The following is a 25,796-nucleotide window of genomic DNA, read 5'->3' as shown; positions in this document are numbered from 1 at the left end:
CACGCACCTCTTTGGTATCTTTTTCAGAAACATTTACAAAAACTGCATTAAAAGCCGCATTCTGTACAACGTTATCGGATCACAGTGGACCCAGGAGGCCGCTTTCAGAAGCAATTAAGTGAGTAACATAAAAAACGCCCTTCCTCTACCAAGGACATCTCACTTGATTATGACAACTTATAGCCCCCTTCTCCATCCTTCCTTCACAGCTCCCAGACAGACAAGGCTTCAGTAGAAGTACAGGTACGATCTGAGTGTTTGCTGGACTGAATGTTTAAGTTGAGAGTTGCCCGAGAATATGACTGACAGTATGGTTTTTGAATTTATGTCTTTCAGATTGATTGTCACACGGTCCTGAGGAGAATCCCATGATTCTAGGGGATTCGAAACGCGTGGACCTTGTTTACCTTAATGTTTAGGCCAATCACTTGTAACTTTGTTGTTCAAATGAAAAAATTGCTGATGGTCTAATTGTTGATTGTATAGAAAATATCTTTCCAAATTTAGTGGAGTTGGTTTCACCTGCCATTTTAAATAGGACCAGTGCAGGGCCATCACACTTCAACACACCTTCTTTTCTCTCTTTCCCTCACTTTTTGTTTGTCTGAATGTAATTTTGTGTGTATCAGTTGAATGTTTTGAATCGAGTCACGTCAACCTTCTTCCATTTCTAAATTTCTCACTAAATTTCTCACTCACTTTCACTTCAAACAAACCTTTTTAAACTTTTAGCACCTAGGGCCCCTGTTCCCCTTTCCATGTATTTATGCAAGATATGTTGGACTGAGTAAAAAGCCAAATATCTATAGTTTCCTCTTTTGCAATACTAGAAAAATCTTTAAGAAAAAGAATAAGTTAAAATACAAAAAATAAAATCATTTGATTAGATGAAATCTTGACTGAAAGAGTGGTCTGTGAAAATGAGAGATTTAGAACTCATTTTCTTGTGTATCTTTGTAGTAGTTGTGCAGTACTGGCATCTAATTTGTTGACTATAATATTGGCGTAGCCTTACTGCGCGTAAGCCAAAACCCTTGTTGTCTACTCATTGGCATCGCATAGGGCAACGCCGCAACGCGACCCTGGTCTCACTGAAGACGCCTGCTGACGCTGCCACCGAGCTGTTGCTTGTACCCGACCTGTGGGCACAGCGCTCCGCACCGCCTTGCTTCAACACCTTGGTATCCTGGACAACACCGCTCCACGCCAAAATTGACGCCACTGCTTGCACCGTGGTTCAAGGGCACCATCCGTAAAGTTACATGACGCACTGCAGCCTTGGCTTACCAATGCCGGCACCATCGACTCCAGTTCGTCAGCCGACTACAGCGCTTCAACAATGACGACTCAACTGCTTGCACCATGACTTGCCAGCACCATGACGAGCACTGCCTTCATCTCGCACCTCGACACCGGTCTCACCAACGACCCCATCTGACTCTGCCAACGAGCCGCTGCTCGCCCCGCGACCTGAGGGCACCGCGTGCTGCACTTCGTACTGCAGCACATGATGCCTGCCTATTCCAGCGCTCCAACAGAGAGGAGATCTACCTGCAATGCGTGTGACTTCAAGGGCCCGACAAATCATAAACCGACCTCCGGAACCGGCGCCTGCAGACGCCATTTTTTCGGAAGCTCAACGAGATGTCAACGATGTCCTGCATTTCTAAAAGGTATTGTTTGCAGGTGTTCCTGACACTGTAGCGGGCCCGCGACGACGCGGTCAGCCAGAACTGTTTGGATTTGTATGCTCGAGCCGTGAAAGCTCCGGACGAAGCTATTGACATCAAGGAACTATTTTTAAAGCGTATTTTGATAACTGTAGATTTTTACTGTATTGTGGATTTTTATTGTTTTTGGTCTTGTCTTAAATATATAAAAGTACTAGCTTGACGTCGCGCGTTGCGATCTCAGAAGAAAGGAAATTCAAGGAAACTCGTTATGATAACATTCAATTTACATTATGTCATTTTTATTGAAACCTAGCTTACCCGTCGCGCGTTGCGATCTCAGAAGAAAGGAAATTCAAGGAAACTAGTTATGATAACATTCAATTTACATTGTGTCATTTTTATTGAAACCTAGCTTACCTGTCGCGCGTTGCTGCAGTCTCAGAAGAAAGGAAATTCAAGGGAACTCGTTATGATAACATTCAAATTACATTGTGTCATTTTTATTGAAACGTATTGATTTTAAGATGGAGAACGTTTCAAAGTGTAGTTTTAATTCGATTTATTTATTCGAGTGCTTGTGGATACACGATTTTTTGTTTTTCCGTCTGGTGCGTACATCAGTATTCGAAAGATTATGAGCGCCCTGGGGGGGCCGATATTGAAAAAAAAATGTATGCCAGAAACCTTCGCGGGAGTGTACTCAACAACTTCCCAAAGTTTCCTGGCGATCGGATGAATGCTGTTTTAATTACATTTATTTATTCGAGTGCTTGTGGATACGCAATTTTTTGTTTTTCTGTCTGGTTCGTACATCAGTATTCAAAAGATTATGAGGGCCCTGGGGGGCAATATTTAAACAATTATTATGCCAGAAACCGCCGCGGAGTGTACTCAACAACTTCCCAAAGTTTCATGGCGATCGGATGAATGGTGTAGTAATGCATAAAGGACAAACAGACAGACAGACCTTCGTTTTTATAAATATCGATTGGATATTTTTCTAAACTGGTGTGGTATCCTTTTTTAGTGCTTACACTGTATTACTGTTGGTTATTAGCAAATACGTTACACACTGCCTCTAAGATAAGACTGACTGCTCGTGCTAAGCTACCAAGGGGTTTTATTTTAGGAGTGTAACTCCCTTATCCTGATTAGGAAGAAGGGTCCCTATTTAGAAAAGGTGCAATCCCTTGCCAACTAGATACCCCTATTTCTAACAGTGTGCATCTGACTTGTTTCTTCAGGTATTAGATCCTGAGGCAACATGTAATTTTTCCTGTTGCAATCTTCCTGGAGGGTTTGAGGCTTGTTCCATGTCTGATGTTTCCATCACGGTAAGTGCTAGGGATGAACAGAGGACAACTGTGTTATGTTGATCTGATAAAGGGTCACTCTGGAACCGTAACAAGTGTTTTATGGTGATTTAGGTAGTGCAGGCAACAGTTGTTCTCACAGCTACACAGCTTTTAAGACATTTGTAATCAGTGGTGCCCAGAAATCTGGTAAGTGCTTGTATAGATCCATTGGGATTCTCTCTGGACCAGGAGCTTTCTCTGGGTGGCTTTGTTCTATGGCTAAAAGTACCTCACTCACCTCTATGGAGTTACTTAAGCCCTGGGCTAAACCCATATCAAAAGGAGCTTCCATTACAAAGGGTAAATTTACTGTCCTAGGCTGCGGGGAGAACATTTTTGAGAAATGGGTAACCCACGCTTCAGCTGGAACTTTAGTATCAATTTTGTGCACCTTGGTGCCGGAAGTAGAAACTGAATTAACCACCTCCCTGAAATCACAAGTCTTTCCGAGCTGATGCAGCTTTTAAATCTTCCCAGGCCTTTTCCTTCAGGGACCGTTTCCTATCCTCGATTACCTTCTTATAGTCTTTCCTTACTCTAGTTATTTCATCCTTGTTCCTCGGGTTCCTTTAAGTGCCACCCATAGCTCCTTATGAACTTCAGAAGTACTCTTATTGAACCATCTCGGGTTTACGGACATTTCCTATGGCATTTCGTTAATTTGTCTGCCATACGGCCATTTATATTTGAGAAGGCAGATATAATGTCCACTGGGGTGGCAGTATCTGAACTGTGACTATCTCCAGATTATTGTTTGTCATAAGATCTTCCAGGAATGCAGACTTATCGATCTTTACCCATTTGATATTAATACCCTTGCTCCTATTATACACAACTTCACTCTTCGTTTTTTTTATCCCGTATTTTTGCCAAAGGCAAATGTAGAGGTATGACGTGGATTGTGGTCACTCATGCAACTTGCCCTCACTACATAGCTCTTAAAGAATTGCTCTAGATCTTTACAAATTAAAATATGATCTAGAATGTGGGAATCTGGGAAGAAGTAACCGCATTTACGTATTGGGCATATTTCATATCTTTAGCTATAATAACTCTATTCAGTGAATCCCCATACGGCGTGTGTTTAAAATGGTTCAAGGACTGCTCTCTCTCATCACATGGGCAGTCATATGGTGACTACTTTGTTTACAACAGATGGTGACTATAGTAATTAATTCATAGTATGGATAGATTTTACCTCACAAAGCAAAAGATTTTTTGGACAGCCCTCGGATTTGTGTATTGATCGTGTGTGTGTCTGTGTGTGTGTGTGTGTGTGTGTGTGTGTGTACGTGTGTGTGTGCACAGAAGAGCAACTATATTGTGAAATGTTTTGAGAAGGGCATGTTTTTTCTGTGGTTTTACAGAAAACATTTACGCGCCCCCTGGCTGCTGACATAGGACCCGGGTGTGGCTGGTTGATCTGCATAGGTCTGGGCAGGGGTGGGATGTGTACACTGCGGACAGGAATGTGCAGCAGGGGCAGACAGACACCGCCTCATGCACAGGATTTTCAGCCCAAGCCTAAGTCATATCTGCATGGCTTGCCCTCACGCCCCGTCCACAGACTCACTGCCCCTCCTTCAGACTTTTCTGGCTGTTCAGATCAAGGCATTACTTGTCTTTCATGACTGCTTCGAAATCCTCAGCAGGTACAGATGTCCTGAAAGTCCTACTCCTGGTGGTGCTGCTGTTGTTGTTTTTGCAGCTATCTATCATGTTGACAGCCCTTCGGAACAGCACGGGAGAGAGGGAGGCCAGATTGCAGAGCGACCAGTTCTCTGGAATCCGCGAGCCCCGGGGTCCAGAGCTGTTGCAGTTATGTGTTGGAGCAATAGGAGGCAGCCATTACTTTCACGTTCCCAGCATGATCTGCACATGTGGAACGAGCAACACGATTGCTGGTTGCAGGACAACAATCTTCTTGCTGATTGGCCAAAATAGCTTCAGAGGTGGGGGGAAATTAACAAGGTTGGTTGCAAGAGAGCTCTTGCCCATTGTTTTCCACAACCTTTATTGAAAACTGAAGCTTTATAATTAGGTTTTTATGTCTAACTTGGAAGCATTTTAGTTAGGATGCATTTCGGAGAACTAACGTGTACACGCGGTGTAGATGGCATAAGTGTACCATTTGCGAATCTATGCTAGGAAGTAAGCTGATATTTTACATTTAACAAAATCAGTACTGGAGTGCATTGCGTTCCTTGCAGCCACATGGGCTGCTGGTCAGCTGTTGCAGGGGAGTACGGGAGGCGGGCCTTTCTGAGCCCAGCTCAGTGGCTGATCACTATGACCGGAACAGGCTTTTGCCGCTGATGAAGACGTGGGTGGGGCTGGAGGAGGAGCCGAAGCAGCTTTGAATCTGCAAATACAATTTAATTGCAGCGCTTAGAAAATTGGCTACGCCATTGTTCCGGCTGGGTATGTCGTTGTGCTTGCTGTAGAAAAAACTCATTACAGAAAATAGAGCACGCACCATGTAACAACTATGAAATGGTGCGGGTAGCCACGGCAGAATACAAATGGGGATATGCCCTTTCTAAGGAGGGACTAATAAGCCTCATAATGAATCAGACGTCAGCATTTAGGAAGGACAAAGACACAAGCCAATCAAAAATAAGGTTGGGGGAGTGAGCAAAGTTTCTCTCCGTACCATACTTAACTACCACAGATCTCCACTGAGCAGTGCCCTCATGCTGGCTCAGGCTCGACCTAATAAAGGACTGTGCCCGTTCCAGAGAGAACCTATCTAGATGGAATGAAGTAGACTTTTTCCTTCCCAGTCCCGCTATCATAAGGAAGGTTGTTGATTTGTTAACAAGCAGACCCAGTTCAGCATTGAAAGTTGAATGAGACCCAATCAAGCGGTGTAGGGCCAGGGGTGTCCTGGCCATCAAAACTGCATCATCTGCATAGAAGGGAGCAGGCAGCGATTGTTGCAGGGATTCTGCTCCTACACAGAACTGTGCATAGAGACTTGGAACCTCAGTGAATTAGGCTGTGCCAAAACTCCCGTTAGTACCCAAAATCCCCTACCAGACTAGCAAACAGTGTCTCATTGGTTCTTACAAACTCCCAATGTTTAGACAACCCAGAACTTGGACTTGGAACACCTCAGGTAACGTGGAACACATGAACACTCTTTCGTTATACAATCATATCAATCCAGAACGAGGAGTAAATGAGGACACGTGCACATTTGAAATGTTTATTTTCTTTTTTTTATTGAGTTTTTACAGCAGCAGACAATGAAAACTAAATACAAAAATAAATATGCTATAGCTTTATAAATTATAGAGCATCCACAGCAAAGTACACAGTAATACATACATTAATATAAGCAACAGAATCATTACTGCCCCAACCATTTCTTGAATGTTTATTTTCTAATGCAGTGTTCTCAAGCGCAGTATTTTAGCTAATACAAGTAAACATATTATAAGAAACAAAGTAATCAGCATAGTTACTAGTCCATAGAATACAAAGGGTGAAAGCATGTTAAAATGCTAGAGGGAAGAAGTCTAAAAGACACCTATTTCTCACCCTCCCTTGCTAGTATATTATATTATATCTAAGAAGGTCTCTTTGGGTTTTAGCAGGGCGGCCCCATACCTCTGAGCCTAGTGGTAAGGGATCACATCATCTTCCACCAGTTCTCTGCATGCAAAGCATCATCAAGTGTGTGTTAATGCTCTGTGTAGTGCAATATTAAACGCGCCTAAAGCCAGAATTTGGCTGCAGCTGCATATGTGTTATGTCTAGAACGTGCGAAGCTCAAACCTCACAACAACCACTGTGTTGAACTAACCTTGAAGGCCTCGGCACTCACTGTACAGACATAGCTTAACAAGCAAAGCTGGTACTAATAGCAAAACATATAATTCTCGTGTGAAGCAAAATATCCTACTAGGCTAAAGGCTCTCATAACAATATGTGCCGGGTGCAGAACCTGCAGAAAGGTAAAATGGCGTTTTAATCTCCTAATAAGCTCATGCTAACTTAACACACTGCGAAGGCAAAGCATATCAATATAACACCCTCCCTTTGATCCGAGCACGGATAACACAAGAAAAAATAAGATAAGGGGCAAACTTTTGAAAGCAGAGTCCAAGAACGACAGTCAGCTCAAATTTGCGCATGTGAAAAAAGTAAAAACTTTCACTCACAAAAATCTCATAAGCAAGAACGTTTAGTCATTGGCTTGGGCAAAGTCAATAGGCCTAGGGCAGAGAAAATTGTCATATGCCAGAAAAAAAAAATAATGTATAAAAAAAAGTTCAATGTCCAACTAATGGTGAAGAAATACTTCATTCTAACACGGAATATGCTAAATACTCAGCAACAGCTTCCAATTGGAACCGAGTGTTCTCATCCGAAAATAGTTCAGCCATCCAATTTAATAGTGGGAAAGAACATACATGCTCTTCAATTACCGGAGAGTTTAGCACCATCAGAGGGAAACTCGGTGGGTTCTCAGTGAAGCGGTGTGCCAAGAAATCTTGCGCCGCTGCGAAAACATTCCAACGACACAGTATTCCATGCATCGCTGCAAAGGCCATAATCCCTCCGTCAGAACAAAGCAATTCATGAGCAACTGACGGGCTCATGAGCTGGTTATAATCCCCATCAGGAGACACCATATTGCAGAGACACAAATCCAGGGCCCAGTCAAAATCGCACCTCTGGCAATGAAAGACAGACTGTACACATGTAAAATAGGAAAATCGAAACGATAATCCATAAACTGCACTTAAGGTGGTGAGTGGCAGCGCTCCATAGTATTCAAGCATTCTGTTATGAAACAGAGCCAGTCGTGACTGCTCGTCGTGAAACACAGGATGTGCATCCATTTTGATTGAAACAAAACCGCAAAAGAAAGCCGGCAGCCAGCGCCAGTAAAATGGGAAATCCACCAAACAGGCTGGAAAAGATCGAATGAAAGAAAGCAGGAAAGACCCCAAATATACTTTGAAACAATGTCACAAGGCCGCTGCTAACTACTTTGAAAAAGTGCGCCAGCCCAGTTGTGGAGGATGCATTAAAGATTGAATGAATTAATTCACCATAATGTAATGGCAAGTCAGTATTTACAAAGCATGCACCTCTGGGCAGGTGTTAGCTACGTGAAGGACAAATGTTTCACGAGCAGATGTGAGGGCAACTTCTTTTAGGGACAATAGAGCTCTTATGCGACTCATCTTATTGAACTCTGCTTTCAAGGTCGGAATCCTCGGCCAGATGGAAACATCCAGTTTCCCATGTCTACACATTAATGAGTGATCCGGTGTTTCAGTGCATTCTTCACCATTCAGATAAACTTCCTTGCCCTCCCTAAGGCATCTATATGTAAATGGAAGCGACCAGGCTTTATGGAGATAGAAACTACCAAGAGGCTCGTATCTACCAATGGCAAAATACTTTATACAATTTTTAAACTCGAACAGAGGAAACGGTAGAGTTAATAATCCGTGGATAAGCCACGTTTCAGTAGTGGCCTCTGCCACAGAAAATGGTAAGGACTCTAATCGTTCAATGTGTAACATGGAAAAAGAAGCATCCTTCATTGAAAGTAAATGTTGCTTATCAGTCAAATTAAACTGGGCAAATAGGGAAGAGGTATTCATGTAATGCCATGGCACTTTTCGGCCTTGAGCGTCTGCAGGGTCCAAGCAAATTGCATAAGAGAACGCAATTGATTTTGACCATGGTACTATACAGACACTTCGTCTTGCACAATATCAACAGATGACACAATATTATCCAATGTGTAAATGCGGGAAGAAAGCGTGTTAATGCTATTATCTACCACTGCTAGCACCTTTTCTAAATTAGCCTGATCTATAGCCCTAAGGCGGGTAGCCGCCTCAATCTGGGATGTTTTCCCGAATTCATTATAAACAGCATATATCCATCTTTTAGATCTACCTTTAGCCGGGCCTTTTATGAAATCATTCAGATCAACCTAGTCAGTCGAGCCTGTTATGAAATCATTCAGATCAACATCGTCAGTCAGTTTAGATAAATGCTGTTTAACTGACGCCAAGGTGGAATGTTTGAGCCAATTCTGACTTAATTTAACTACAGAATAGGTAGTTACAGAATGGTCACTTTCAAAACGGGGATCCACCCTGACCTGTGTAAAGCCTTGGGCCAAACCCAGAAAACAATGTTGGTACGAGTCAGCAGTTCTGTGCCAGAGCAACTAGCCATTCGTATCCAAACTGGATATGTTAAAAGAAGAATTTAGCAACAGAGTTTGCAACTCTCTGATCGAAAATTTTGTAGTATTACCCCAACCTGAATATTCTTCTAAATCAGGGAAAGGAGCATTTAATTTTTTAGTGGTAGCCCATCCAAGGCATGTTGTCTGAAATTGTAGAATTCAAAAACAACATATGATTCGGGATGAGACTTGCACGGTGCAAAGCCTCAGTGCCTTGCACCTGCCAACTTTTAGAACCCCAAAAAGATTTAAGGTCAACTGTTTCCTTCCACAACTCGTAGCCACCAACAGCTAGCTGGTCTAGAAAGGACTTCGAGTACAATAATTTAGTATCGGTAAGTCTAACCTTGGATATGGACTTTTCTGTCATTTTAAAATAAAATGCTTTGGGATTGGACTGATTAAAACCAGTAAAATAAGTGTACTTTTTCAAAAAGGCACTAGAACTGCCTTGTATAGGAGCTGGACAATGTTCCCATTATGTGTAATTCACATTGCTCTTCCTAGTATTAGTTTTATGTAGGTAGTGGTTGCCAAAATGTTGGTAACAAAATAAATCACCGTAATTAGCAGATTCTAAATACAAATCTTCAGCATCAAAAGCAGCATAATATTTCAAATCAGAAAACAATGCTTCTACGGCCTGAACATCCCAATCATCAGAACGTATATTTTGTTTAACTACATCCCCCATGTTAACTGTAAGCACATTAGGGACATTTATAACCTCAGTGGGGCCATGGATTTGAAATTTAACAGCATTCCATACAATCTCATCCAGGACAGGCCAAGCTGTGATGTTAACAAAAGCCAAGTCTCTCTTCAATCTGTGTGCAGTATGCGAGGAGGAATGAGGTGCCAATGTTCCATTAAGATGTTGAATGCATGTTCTCTCTTCGACATAGTGTCCATTGACGATACGAAAAAAATAAAACCCAAAACCAATTGACATAAAAAGGTCAATCGAAAAAAGCACTAGCCAAATATATGTCCAAGGGGGAATCAAAAATGTTATTTAAATAATCTTGTATAAACAGTAATCCGTGAAGGCTTTCTTGATGTGTGTGAAACGGTGTCAAATGAAAATCTGGATTCTGTGGCCAAGCGAGTTTGTAATTCAGGCATTGATAAGTCAGTTGGGTAAGTGTAGTCGGTTTCATCAAGTTGTACCAGGCAATGTACTCAATAAAGGACTAGAAATTGCAGGCATCTCGAAGGCAACCTCAGGCTCAGGAATCGAAGCCGTGGCCAATACAGAATTTCTCCCAATCTAAGGACATGAGACTGCCGGTGTCCTACTAAGAAGAATCGGCCACTCTGTGTATCTTGACATTGTCAATGGAGATATGCCTATTTTCCTTACGACCTGGAAGTGGTGGTAAAATGACTGTTCTTGTGCCCTTCACACCAAGCACTGGAACTGGAGCTCGATAAGAGGGACCAAATTCTTTCTTGTTTTCGATCTTCTCCCGAACCAATTCTCCAACTTGGGGTAGCCAGCCAACTACCAGGATCTGCAACACATCATCCGAGGTGGAGGGCAAGTGTTCCTTTGCAGGACTGTCTCTCGTCTCTTGTAGAGTCTGTAAAACATTGCAATATTCATCTACGTCAAAGGAGGCAGCAACAGACGGCAAGTCTAGACCGTCAAGGTCCAGTACATACATCTTGATACCAAAGAGCATTTCGTACCAGGTCCCCCTACCCAGAGACCTTCTAGGGAAGTTATTAAGTGCACGCTGAACGCCATTGAGGTGGGCCAGCCAGTTCCTGCCAGTGCCTATAACTCGTGCTGTCAAAGATTGCTTTAAGTCACGGTTCATTCGTTCCACAACACTATTACCCTCAGGTCTGCATGGAGACGAAAACTTGACTTGGACCCCCAACGAAGCCATGGCATCCTTATACGCCTTAGAGGCGAAAGCAGGACCCTGATCCGAATGGAAGGTACCACAGGCAAAAATCCCTACAAAGACACGCAAATCTCTTATGACAATCCGTGAATCAGCGCTGCGGTGAGGCCATACCCACACAATGCGTGTGCATGAATCAACTGCTACTAAGATAAACTTATACGCAATATCAGAAGAAAAAAGGACAGCAGTGATCTAAATAAACACAACCAAGTGGTTTATTAGAAATGAACAATTGTGTCTGGGGCGGACGTGCAGCAGTTGAAGGCTTAATCTGCTGGCAAATGTCACATTGAAGGACATAATCACGCGTCTGTTTGTACAGTCCCCGCCACCAGAAACGCTGTTGTAACTGAGCCACAGTGGCTGAAAGGCCAGCATGCTCAGACGCAACCCCTTCATGGGCTGCTGTGAGCAATGTGTGCCTGCGACCTACGTTGGGAATCAATCTCTCTCCAACGTCGGGTATTTTTACATAAGGAGCCTTCTGTGGACTTAAGTGGTATGAACACTTCAAAGGGAACCCCTTAGGATATTTACCTCCCTGTGAGAAGTTGGCCTGGTATATGATGCTCACTAGTTCTAGTGATCACCTTGTACCATGCCAAGCAACCCTTATGATGATTGGTTGTAAGTCAACCTTATAGATCAGCTATCCTAGTGGTAGCGTGGACAAAGCAGTCTTAGGCTAAACTCTGAAAGGCATGTGAAGCAAGCTGTTTTACCATATACAACCCCCTTGAATACCAAATGAAAGGACACCACACAGATATATATATATATATATTGAAAATATATATATATATATATTTATTAACTACAAATATCCCCTATACTCTTTATGAGCACAGAAGCACAAGCGTTAAAACAAAACACAGTTGAAATACACAAAAGTTGCACAATATGGATGAGCCCTAGGGGCCACCTAAACCATATACTAAGAAAGTGGTATAAAAGATACCAATCGAAAAGGAAATAGGCCTAGGGCCTTGGGAATCGCTGGAGCTGATCGGGACTAGCAGTGACTAAGTCTGGAAAGGCCCGCGGACTCGGGTGCAGTGTTTAAAGTGCACGCACTCTCCAATGCAATGCCTATGGTGCGTAAAAGTTATAACGTTAGTTATTTAGGAACCTTCCGAGTGACCTAGAGAAGTGAAACTTAAGACACAGACACTAGAGGTGTGTACCAGTGTGGGAACAACGGCGTTGCTGAGTTACCTCACCCACAGGACGCGGGTGCATAGGGTCGAAGTAGTGTCTGGTTTCGTCACGCTGGTCGATGGTGCTTGGAGCTGAAGATGCTGCAGGCGGCTCGATGTGAATAGTTCCGGTGGATCCAAGGGTGGATCTGATGTTGTGAAGACCTGAAAGCAGAGGGGACAATGTTCAAAGTCACTAGCCAGTGACTACAGTGGAACCAGATTGGAACCAGGCGATGTCGGGTGCAAACAGGGGATGAGGTGTAGCTTCTCTCTGCAGCCACGTGGACACGAAGAGGTCGAGGACGTCTAGGAGTCGATCACGAGCTGTCCCACGCAGGCTTCTTGCTGTTGGCGGTGTCGGCAACTTGATTGGAGCAAACAGGCTTTGGCTAATGCAAGCCACGCAGGAATCGAAAAAAGCTTATCATTCGGACCAGCAAGGTCAGAGCGGGTGCTCCCTTTTACAGGAGCGAGGGCAAGTCTGGAGCAACCAGACCCGCAGTGTAGTTTGTAGGTTTCGTCGCCAAGATGGCCACTGACCACGTGGCAAGTGGCCGGGATGGCGCATCGAGTGGCACAATGCAAAAGGGCCCCACGCAGATCGTGGAGATGCTGGGGGGCTGATCTTCGGTGCAAGGGCTGCTCGGTGGTGGGGTTTCTGTGTCCCCAAAGCACAACGTCGAGGGTGCCTCGGATGCTGCGCAGTCAGCTCTTCGGGGGTCTTTCAAGAGGTCCGGTCCCACGTGTCTCGGTGCCTCCACGGGTCCCTTCTTTGCAGGGACTGTGGATCGGGCTGTGAGAAGTCTGGGAGTCTGGGTCTTGTCAGGCTCTGGGCTCGGGCTCCGGCGGGAGGCGGCGGCGGCAAAGCAGACGTCGAGTTGCTGGATGGTGCCTGTGTTCACAGGGTGGCCACTCCTAGGCCACAAGGGAGATGCTCTTCAGTCTTCTGTGCAGCAGAATGTCGAAGTCTAGTCGTCGTCATAGTTTCAAGTTGATTCATGATGATCTGAGGTGCTATGGCACTGCTCCCACTCTTATTCCCAATCTGAGGGGTGGATCACCTGCTGGGTCCCTCCTCTGGGTGGGACCAGGAAGGGGGGCGGTTACACCCCCTTTCCATTGTCCAGCTCCTCGCCAGGCCTGGGTCTGGAAAGTCCCAGGACCGGTTTCGACTGGCTTATGCACGGGGACACCTTGTGTGCCCCGGGCATGTCTGTTTCTATTCAGCCCTGTCCTACCCAATACACAAAATCCTGTCTGGGGTGGTGCTCGCACCTCCCAAGGCAGGAAACCCTTTGTCCAAGCCTCCCTCGCTGGTAGGACTCCCAGCAGCAGAAGGTCAGACGTGTGTCTGTGGTGGCAGCATCCATTTTGTGATGCTGAGGCTCTGGTTAACTTTAACCGGGGTTAAGGCTATGTACATGTTGTGTCCCTCTAGAAGGGTGGAATGCTACCCCCGTCACCAGAACTGGCGAGGGGGTAGTATTCCAAATCATATGACACCTTACTCGACATGTTTTGATAAAGCCAAACCAAAGTTAGCATATAACCGCGAGGATTATAATGCACTTAAGAGTATATGGTTTGGCAATATCCCGGAACAGCTAAGGGAGTTGTTCCCGACAGCTGCAGACAGGCTCAGCTCATGCTAGAGCACCATCTCACAGGAAACCACGCACTCTACCCCCAGGATTGCAGGGGCCTTCCATAGGAATGGCTTATAGGTTAACATGTGTCCAGTTAAGGTTAGATATAGGGATACTATATCTAAGCAAGAGGTGATTACACCAACTTACCCCAGCTGAGTGATCAGCCAGTTGTGTCAAATATGGAGGCCAGGCCAGGGGTGGCACAATACATGCTGCAGCCCCTGGTAGGCCTTGGAAACACCTATGCCCTGGGTACCTAGGGTGCACTGTTACAGGGGCCAATAAGGTGAACCAGTTCCAATTGTGTATGCACCTAAGGTACATGGAGTCCATTTTAAGGAGAGAGCAATCAGCCTGGGGCCCTGAATAGCAGGTTCCCAGGCCAACTATGTCAAAAACCAGCTAAACACCAGGCAAAAAGTTTGGGGGTAACCATAGTCAGATATCCACCTTCCTACACTCCCCTCTCAGTCATAGCAACAGCTGCCAAGATATCATCATCAATCTTACTTTTGGAACGTGTAACTGCTGCAACCAAATATGTCGATACTGCTGATTTTGCTGCCTCATCGGCAAGCGAATTGCCAACAGCGTGGACTCCCACGCGCTGATGACCAAGAGTATGAATTACAAACACGAGTGGCAACTGCTCCTTAAGCTCAGCCACTCGAACCCAGATAATTTTGTTTTATTGTGCTATCCCTTGGAATCACGAAAATCATTCTGAATCCAAAAGAACAGGTTTTCATTGTAAGACTGGACACAGTAATACGAATCACTTACAATAAGAGGATCATGCGTACTCCAATGCAAGCATCAGAGCACGTAACTCTGCCAATTGTGCGGTGCAGTCCCCTAGAGTCTGCGCGTGGACAACTCTGGACCTACCACAATGGCGCAAGCGGAAACTCATGTGTGCTTAGACCCATGCGCAACCTGCGCTGAACCATCAGTGTATATGATGCAATGGAAATCCTCCAGAGGCTGCATAGCCAAATTTGCAGAATGAACAAATTCGTATTGCAAAAACTCCTGCGACTGTAAGGAGGCACCAAAAATAAAGGTGACATCCGAGATGTCAATGATGCTGCCCATTGTATCCACCGGGGGTGCAAAGCTTTAGAATTTGGTACACTAGCTTTCGTAACTGCCTCGAACGCAGGAAACTGGGTAACAACCAACATACTTTTTCCCTATGACAGAGCATGCATGTTCTTTAAGAATCACCATCTGCACTGCTGTCAACTTTATCCACAGTGGAAAATTGCATTTCAGCGGAAGTGTACAAGTGTGACTTGTAAGCAATAGGTACTGTGTCCCCTTCGTTAAAAGTCAGGTATGTGAAACCCACCGCCACAGGGATGATTTTTATCACCAGGTTGGTGTGGTTATCACGAGTCAGTAAGAATTTAGATTCCAGCAGATCAGCCTGCAAAGATTGCAGAATAGCTGAGTGTTCTGGCATCCAGCACGATTTGGTAAAAGTAGGTTGTATCAAAGCATACAAAGACTTGATACGCTGGGCATATTTAGCAATGTAAGTTCGCCCGAAATTAAAAAATCCCAGCAAAGACTGTAATTTTTTCAGAGTTGTCGGAGCGCGCAGTTGTGCGCATTCCTTCAAGAAGTGAGGAGCCAATCCTCGTCCTTCATTGTTGAGCTCGTAGCCCAGGAACAACACTGTGTACTCTGCAATGTGAGACTTTGCAAAGTTGAATTTGTAGCCGAAGTCTGCAAAGCTACAAATTATGCGGTCAACGCGACACAGATGCGCCCAAAGTTCGTCGTCTGTGAAATAAATGTCATCCACATACGAACACGCATCTGGGTCTACTCTCTCCAAGAGAGTGACTATGCGGGAAGCAAATACGCCTGGACTATTCTTATAGCCCATTGGTAAACGTTTGAACTGTTTTTGTTTGACGCCGCATGTAAAACTGGTCCATTGGGAACTTAGACCATCCAAATAGTGGGCATAAAAACCGTTGGATATGTGAAGCGTGGTTTTAAACCGCTTACGCACAAGACTATCCACTAAGGCAGAGCCGTGTGTATTCTGTACTGCACAGGTATGGCAATGCTAGTTTAAATGCCGGTAATCAAATACCAAATGATACCATCCGTCAGGCTTCGTCACAGTAAAAAGAGAGGTAATCATCGGTGACACACATGTTTCAATCACCTCCCTGATATTCCAATTGTTCAAGGATTTCCGCAACGGAAGCCTTCGCTTCGCGTCCAATGGGATATTGAGGTTGAGGCTGTGGCATAGACCGTAAAGGAATCTCGTGGTGTGGGGAAAATGTATCCCAACCACAGTGTGTACAGTACAGAGCTGGCGCAAGGGCTTTAGCCCACTCTTCTCAAAATTCAGCACATGCTCCTTCGAGACAGTGAGCACGAAACTAGAAAGGGAGATGGTAGAGAAGTAGACTGTTGCCACCCGTCAGAATCATCACTTTCAAGAACCTGGAAATCTGCTGGAAAGTCCTGCATGCTCCAACCTCATCCCCTTCACCTATTCTTAGCAGAAGCAGCAGATTCTGAGCTGTGCCCTGCTGTTGCAGAGGAGCACGGCAGAGTCTGTAGAAGCGCAGGGATCCCTAGTCTCTCAGGGCGGGCACCTAAACATTCCGGGTGCCTTCACACTCAGGATAAATGAATACATTTTGTTCTGTGCTTTAGTCGCCCCTCTGTGAGCAATGTCCGGTAGATGGAGCTCTGTGTTAATAAACACATTCAGAGAGGTGGTTGTGTACAAACAAACAGCCACAATACCGTACATTTTGAACATTTTGAACTTGTCGTTAAATACCTGCTCATAGAGTACCTCATTGGCTGATCATTCCATGGCACTACCAAAATTACATTTGGACACATTTGCTCAACTGTAAAACACTCCCTACTATGGGTCATTTAACAACTCGGGGCTTTGGGGTTGGGTAACCTGCTTAGGATGCTATGTAAAAGATTAAATACAAAAATTTATGCAATCAAACTAATCAACTAGCACTGTGAAAGCATTTTGTATAAATAATGTTGATTTTCTCATAGATGCGAGTAAAGTAATCTTAATGATATCTGCACACTTTTAACTAATAGCACTGGGCTAACTTTGACAACTAGGCAATGACTACATTTTCATGTAGTCATTGCCTCCAAGTGTTTGTGGGATAACCAAGACGCAAAAGAGTGAGTCAAATAGTCTAGAAAATGAAAGAGAAGCCGGGAAACGGATTCACATGCTCCGATCACGTTGGTTAGTCTGTAAGCACTACTTTTAAATAATGAGTTTCTCATTAGTAAAGCACCACGGTGTAAATGTGTGGCGACACTTCACCCATGAGGTACTTGCCAAGCATTTGTTGACACACCTTGTGTCTTTTTCAATATATTTATTACGAAGTGCAGGACCTTTCGAAGGGATTTTGCACACTACATACATTCACTCTAAAATTAAACGTGTATGTAAAAAATAATTGGCATTCACAACATCAATAGCTCTAACTCTCAAATGCGAGACCTATTTGCATTGCAAATGCTTGTTAATATTGACATCAGACCTCTGGCAGAGGTAGTGAAATATTTTGGAATATCTCACTAGTGTTGTGTGCTGATGGCACTCAGCTAATTATTTCCCTGTCGGCAGAGTCGACTGGCTTTTGTGTCAAATCTAAAAACTGTATCAGCGTTGGCCAAATGTATGCATGACAACTGTTTAAAACTTAATTAAACAAACAGAGCTCTAAGGAGCAACCAGCCTAGCTGCCTGGATGCAACTTTACATGCCCTCCAGAACGCTACGCTCCATCCAATCTAAACCTGGCCCACATCCCTCGTCACTGGAGAGACAGAACAAAAGGTTTCTCCTTCCATGTCTTAGCTCCAACCCAAATGAAACTCTATGGATCCTAACCTTAGAAAGATTCAATATCACTTACTGTTCCGGAAACAGTGGAGGACCCAGCTCTTCTCCATCTAGGCTGACGATTTCGCCTCTCTGGGGCTGTGTTTATTAGGATCCTTTCATGTCTCTTGCTGATATTTTCTGACACCTGGACCCTCACCTTCAGGTGTTGTGCTTTCTAAGGCTTGGCTCCCCTCTTGTAAAGGGTCAAAGTGGTAACACCCTTGCAGCAAGTGCCTTTATCAGCCACAGGATTAAGATACAGTGCACCCCAATTCCCAGCTCAGTAAAAGCCTGAAACAGACCCAAAATGGAGTATGTACCTACATGTTCGTCTCCCCTGTTTGTACCTCCTAAGTAGCTACCTGTGCACTTCCTCTGTTTTTATGTCCCCGGCAAGCTTCTCTAAAGATGCTTTTGATCCTTCTACGATATCATGGCGTTTGTCTTACTTCATTACCTGATGTCTGCTGTGTTCATTGTGTCACTCCCCTGCTTTAGTTGTCAATGAACCCTGCTGAGCAAGTATGCAGCCATAAGGGAGCTGAATGTAAGAAATATCCAGAGGTGTAAGTGCTGCACTCACCCTCAAGCAATGGACATCTTGTCTTACTCTTCCAATGCTCCATCCACTGACCGAGAAGCATGCTGGCACCAAACGGAAGACATTTAGTTGGATACCCCGGTAAAGGCAGAAAAAGATAAAAAGCAGACCTGTACTGGCAGCAGAGATATCGCAGGTATATTATTAGTTGTAATGGAATCACTGTAATAAATGGTGCAATCTTCCAACAAGTGCTTTAACCATCCCTAGGAATGTGGCAAAAATAACTTAACATACAGAAAAGTAAAGACAGGAGTTAGAACTTCAGCTCCTCCAGTATAAACTGTGAAGTACTGTCAAGAAGAGTGTGAATGGAGCTACATTTGTTATATACTTCCTGAAGCGTTACGTTTATTATATACTTCCTGGAGCATTAGCTTTAATATATACTTCCTGAAGTGTTACATTTATTATAAACTTCATGAAGAGTTTTCTTGGTCATTTAGTCTTGAAAGGGTTACTGTTGTCATACACTTCCTGAAACTGAAGTGACAGAAGCACATCCTGGTCCATCTCTTTTTACACAATACCTTCTTGTTTAAATGAAATCTTAGCCATGTGTGTCTTCGTAAAGCTGTACTTCTAGCAAGTGGGCGCTCCGTGTGTGCTCTTTCTGTACTAAGTTACTCTGTGAACACTGGAAAATCACCTCCTTTTCTGAATTAAGTAAGATGTACATGTTCAATAGAACATTTAGTTAAATATCTGTGTATGGGGAAATATCTCTTGGTGACTTTCATAAATGGTCTTTTACAACTAGTTAAATATTCTGTATTCACATGCTCTTACATTTCCATTTAGTGATTTTTAAATCTCTTTTACATCCAATAGGAAACCAGCCTTGAATGCACAAATGATCGTGAATGACCGTAATCGTGCAAATCTGAAAAGTGGTAAAAAAAATGAGCTCCAATATTCAGGAAAAGATCTGCACAGTCAGAGACTGAGAAACCTGAACATAAACTGATCGATCCTCGAAGAGGCAGTCAAGAGCAATTCAGTGGATGTAAGAGTCTGAGCTGTGCACCTCCACGCAGCAGGACTAAGAAATGACCTCTAGAAAATTAAGGCAACAACACTGACAAACCACTTCCTGTATTAACAGGCCTCCACCACCAGCTTTGATAATGTGTTCGGTATGAGGTGGATACAGCATTGCTCTACTTCCTGTGATGATGACAGACCCACCATTGAGCACGCTAGGTGTATTGTAAACTCTTCCTGGCCAAACCACAGGAGCAAGAGAAAAGCCCAAGGGAGTGGAGCCAGACAGCTAAGGGCATAGGAAAGAGGGTCTCTGAGACTGTCCAAATTTGCTTCGACCAGAAGGAAGACTAATCTTCACTCATAAACATGCAAAACCATTCCACAATCTAAAGACATAACCACCTACAAAGAAGCTTTACTTGCCACAGTTATCATATGTGTAGTTGGTGAGTCTTGTATTTCATTGTGAAATCTGAAATCAACCATCCAAAATACCACACACATACAAGGAATGTGAGAATAACACAAGTGCTTTATCAACCATGTTAGCTCCTCGGGAAACCCAGTCATTGGATGCAGATAATTATAAACCTGACCCAGAGACTCTAACCAAGAAAGAGAAATCATACACAAGCAGCAAGAGCTTTAGTTTATCATCACTACTAAAGAGCCATCAGCACACACACACAGGAGAAGCAACATGCAATTGCAATGAATGTGTGAAGAACTTTAGTCAGTTAGCACTCCTAAAAGATCATCAGCGAACACATATGGGGGGAAAACCATACCATTGCACTGAATGTGTGAAGAGCTTCAGTCGCTTATCACTACTCCAAATACATCAGCGAACACACACAGGGGAAAAACCATACCATTGCACTGACTGTGTGAAGAGCTTCAGTCAGTTACCAAACCTCAAAAGACATCAGCGAACACACACAGGGGAAAAACCGTACCATTGCACTGATTGTGTGAAGAGCTTCAGTCTGTTAGCACACCTCAAAATACATCAGCGAACACACACTGGGGAAAAACCATACCATTGCAATGAATGTGGAAGTATTTTTTGTGATTCCTCAACTCTCAGGAATCATCTGCAAACACACACAGGAGAAAAACCATACCATTGCACTGAATGTGTGAAGAGCTTCAGACGGTTATCACAGCTCAAAATACATCTGCGAACACACACAGGGGAAAAACCATATCATTGCACTGAATGTGAGAAGAGCTTCAGTCAGTTTTCAAACTTCACAATACATCAGCTAAAACACTCAGAAGAAAAACCATAGCATTGCAGAGAATGTGTGAAGCGCTTTAGTGGGTCATCAGACATACAAAAACATATTCGAACACACACTGGGGAAAAACATACCATTGCAATGAATGTGGAAGCAGTTTTAGTGATTCCTCAAATCTCAGAAATCATCAGCGAACACACATAGGGGAAACGCCATGTAATGTAATGTAATGTATGTGTTCTTGTAAAGCGCACTGCTGCCCTGAGGTGTCGTGGCGCTGTAGACTGCTGGGGAACCCGTCCTGGCTATCCCTGTGAGATGGTCCCTACTGGGTATCTCCAAGGTGAAACCAGGCATCCCCGGCGAATATGAGGGGCCGTTGTAGAGATGAGGCAAGCTAATGCCCAGAGTTGCCGAGTGTGATCCCTGGTTAGAGTAGGCACCGAGGCGAGAATTATCGAGTCCGCTGACCCTGGTCCACGACCCTGCCGCGTCGGGAATTGAACCCTGGTCCCGGGCCGTTCTCTGCTTCCAGGTCAGCCGCCTCTAACCAGTGAGCTACACCACTCCACAAATTATGATACAGCAGAAACAATCACGAGGCTATGAAATGTACACAATGATGACTAGATTTTACATATTAATATGAAATGTATGTTTTTAGAGTGCCAGGAATGTATGAAGAGCTTTAGTATGTTATCAATTCTGCGGAGACATCAGTGAACACACACTAGATCATAGTATTCTGAATGATCTGTAAGGTGCTTTTGTGTTGCTGGAGCTGCCAAATAAACAGTGTTCTCATAGACCAGCTTTGCCTAGAGGAAGGAGTTCTTCGATATAATATGTACATCAGAAGAAAGGCTACATCTTCAGTAGCCAAAGATAGTAGAAACTAATGCTTTCCACCGAGTTCATTTTAACAAAGTGCTGAGTCCGGGAAGTTCTTTCTGCTGCCGACCATCATCATCATCATCACCACACCACCCAACCACACTGCCAGTCAGGAACAGGAACGAGCCTGCTCTTCAGCACACCCATCCTTATACATAACACACTACAGGGGTTTGCTTCAGGGTCAAACTCACTTGCCTTACACGTTATCAGCTACAAGTTCTAAAAGAACAAATTATATTTAGGAACAAGTGGTTTGTACAGCCATCTGTGGCATAATACATTTGAAACCCAATACTTTATAAATCTGTATGAATGATACATAACCAAACATCCAAACACCACCCATGTATGGACATCCAAGAGCCTTTAAAACCACACTACAGAGGTGTGTATCAGGCTTAAACTCTATTTACTTTAACATTAACATGAACTAAATTATGATACAGCAGAAACAATCACGAGGCTATGAAATGTACACAATGATGACTGGGTTTTACATATTAATATGAAATGTATGTTTTTAGATATGTAATAAAACAACAAATGTATTTGAATTCATGGTATTTGACTGCTGATTGTATAGGAGATCTTAAATGTGATTTACTCCCTAACTTTTTAAGGATAATTTGTGATGTCAACAAGGAGCCTAGTTTATTTGGCAATAGAGAGGTCAAATCTCAATAGCGTGACTGCTTTCAGCTGGGATTCTGGCGCAGGTGGAATCAGAGTGGACATTTCTCGCCAGTGTGCCTTCTCTCAGAGTGAGAGGCGGTTCTTTGCTTGAGATGGTAATACCTCTCCGTCTGTGTTAATGAAGAGAGAAGTGCTACCTGTAATACTGAGATCTGGGCTTCACTCCTGTTTTGGTAACATAATTCAGTTCTACCCAATCCATACCTGATTTGTTTAGGAAAGCTAAAAACATGTCTGTATCCTGGCACAGAAGGTTGAGCACTTGAAAGCAGTGTGCAACACCAGGATTGAAACATGAATTTGTCAAATACAAAATGTACTATTTTTTTTAAGGTTCTTATATAGTTCTGCTATATCTAATAATGTCTGATGGGTTTTCTTCGAGAGCCCTTTCTCCTTCGAAGAAATTTTCCATCAACAGACCCAGTAGGAATTCCTATGAAAGGCTGACAATCTCTCAAACTATAAACAGGACCGGTGGGACGACCGTTGGTGTGGCTGGTATAATGTTTTGTTGCATTTTTGTTAGAGTGCCCTGTCCACCATACCTTGAATCCAGCCCGTCTTTCTTTAGTGATTTTTCTATTTTGGGTTACATTTGAAGACTGTTCCTTTCCTTTATAGTTTGACAGATGGTTCACGGTCTGCCAGAGGAGCAGGCGTAACGGCTTCCACTACCCCGTTGGACTACCGTGCACGATATTTAGCGATCTCCACCAATCTGGCTATCCCTGTGTCTTCAGAGGAGCAACAGGAGCTCCTCCAAAAGCACCCAAGTGTGCTAAGTGCCATATTTCACATGGGTGACCAACAGACCGGTTTTACTCCTAAAGTGAGAGTTTGCTTTTGCTTTTTGTAAAATCAATAATGTACTTGATACACTGAGAACTTTCTACAAGGAAGTCTGGGTCATTTTTTCCTAGTTTTTTTCTGTTTCAGACAGTTCGTCTTTACATAATGTTCCTGAAGAAAAGCAAGTAGGTCAGAATGCCTACCATAAGTAGGACGAATGGTCTGATGTACGTACACCAACTGCCCCAGCTATGTCGGTCATTGTTGTGAGGGTTCCTGAGGTTCTGACCTCAGTTCAAACAGAGGGGAATAGTGACAGATTCTTCTCACCAACTTCCAAAATTCTTCAATTTATTTTTATAATCCATTCTTCCTTAGAAACCTTGGTTGGAAGTTTGCAACTTTGTGTCTGATGTTGTGTAAAACCAGTGTGCCGTTCTCCAAAGCTGTACTGTGCATCAAATGTTGTATAAAAGCAGTGTGCCACCTTCGGTGGCTGTGCTGTTGAATCGGATTATGTGTAGAAATAGTGTGCAGCCTTCTTCGGCTACATAGACGTATGTAAAACCATTGTGTCTCTATAAGCTTGCTGCCGACTGCGGTGTCATAGTGTCCACCTTCTATCTGGGATTCTATCTGTTTGCTGTTGACTGCAAGCGTCATAGTGTCCACCTTCTACCATGGACTCTCTCTGTTTGTCGCCATCATTATGCGACGCAGGAGCTGCATACAGAGGTGCTGGAGCATTCACTAATAATGTGTTATTAAAATGTTACAGGTCACAATGAAAAGTTAAATTAAATGCTGTGGCTCTGTCGCTATTGTGGCAATTATCTTAAGCTACCTAGCGTCTTCATGTACATCTTGCAGAATAGTGAGCAAATATAGATTGACCATTCTATGCACCTCACTTTGTTGATGGGAAACCTGTGGGGGAGCATCCCTTAATTTGACTATTAAAAAAGGAATAAGGATAAGTAGACCTCCTTTGTTGAATTATCAAATGTTATGATATAGTAACATAGTCTTTATTGGGTTAAAAGCCTGTCCTGAGAATCCCGATCTCTCTCTGATATGTCTATTAGCAAAAATGACTATGATTTTGTGTTTCAGACCGCAGTCTTATGTATGTTTCAGCTAGGCAGTGTTCTCCTAGAATTCTGTTCTCAATTTCCAGCTGTACAAAACATTTTTAACAGCAGTGGATTATCCTGCCTTTCCTGAGTGGCCAAATCTCTATGTAGCTAGATGTCTTAAAGAATAGGAAGTTTGAACATCTGTCTCAGAACGCTTGATCCTCAAATCCTTATTTACTATAGGAAACTTCATTGTCCTGTATCCTCTGCTCCTGTTTCCAGATGGGTTACGTGGTCCATGAAACAATCTAGAATTGATAGAACCTGTTTCATTTGGTCATTCCTCTAGGTCTGCCATGGCTTCCTAAGTGTTTGCAATAACAGAACATTCTGAGAGCTGCTAATTGCTTTCAGTTTCCACTTTTAAAACTTTCCATTGCAAACCAATTGTTCATGCTTCTTCTGTTAATAAGCAGCTTTAAAATAGCACAATGATAATCTCCAGTCTTGCAAAATCCAGGTGTTCCCAGTGTCAATGATGGAAAGTCCTAATTTCTTTAAATGTAATTTACCGACTTTAAAATACGGAATTTTACCGATTCGGTATTTTAGAATCGGTAAATGCTATGTAGATAAAAAATCTGTATTTTTTTTTTTACCAATTCGGTATCTGTCATTCGGAATTTACCTAATCGGTAAATACCGAATCGGAAACCAAGTAAAACTGAAACTGAATCAGGCAGCCAATTAGGTGCTACCACCCTCCCCCTGCCTACCAGGAAGTGGCTACACAGGCAGCTGCAAGTAATTAGAAGGTTCTGGAGAGGCAGTTGGAGCTGAGCTGAGCTGAGTGCAGGAGCCACAGAAAGAGTTTTGCACTTTTAAATTGTGAAAATGGCAAGCAGCAGTGAAAAGGAGCAGCCAGAGAGTAAGAGGAAACTAAAATTAAGCTCCATGGAGCTACAGGTCCTTCTGGAGGAGGTGGTGAAGGAACAACAGAATGTATTTGGCAAGCTGACCCTGACTGTGCCTGAATCTGCCAAGAGAAAGATTTGGCTGCACATTCAAACAAAGGTTAATGCTGTTGGAGTGACTCCAAGGGACATAGAGGACCTGAAGAGGAGGTGGTATGACCTCAGGAGCCTGACCAAGAAAAAACTCCCTGAAATCCACAAACAGGCAAACAAAACTGGAGGAGGGAAGAACCGTGCACCCCGTGCACCCCCCCTGACTGACCTGGAGGAGCTGGTGGGGCCACCATTGAACCTGAAAGTGGACTGGGAGATGCAGACAGCTCAGCCAGAGCTGCAACCAAAAAAGGTAAGATGCCTGCACAGCAATCACCCCCACCCCATCAGCCTTCCCTTTTCCCCATGTGGCATAGTTAACCCCAGTCCAGTAGAGGTTGCACTATACAGGAGCAATGCATCATGGGACATGTAGTCAGTAAATGAAAGACCATGTCATTCAGCCCAGCAAGCAAAAAGTCAGGCAAATCATGTCAGACATAAGGAAGCGCATGCAACATGTAAAGTGTTAAAGTGTGAAAAATGTAATTGTAGTGGTTGTGAGGCAGTAGCACTG

The 25,796-nt window shown here is 43.6% G+C and overlaps 1 pseudogene across 1 annotated transcript in view; it reads left to right on the top strand.

The window, feature by feature from the left end:
* Positions 1-25,796, top strand: part of LOC147663859 (uncharacterized) — a 233,809-nt pseudogene that overhangs the window by 25,548 nt on the left and 182,465 nt on the right. Inside the window, exons 2-3 of the transcript XR_015305210.1 lie at positions 19,358-20,801; positions 20,885-20,954. The product of XR_015305210.1 is annotated as an uncharacterized LOC147663859 (transcript). The remainder of the gene's footprint in view (positions 1-19,357; positions 20,802-20,884; positions 20,955-25,796) is intronic.

The sequence above is a fragment of the Lissotriton vulgaris genome, unplaced genomic scaffold, assembly GCF_964263255.1.
Source record: "Lissotriton vulgaris unplaced genomic scaffold, aLisVul1.2 SCAFFOLD_1831, whole genome shotgun sequence".
NCBI classification, from domain to species: Eukaryota; Metazoa; Chordata; class Amphibia; order Caudata; family Salamandridae; genus Lissotriton; species Lissotriton vulgaris.
This window is presented reverse-complemented; position numbering and strand designations above follow the sequence as displayed.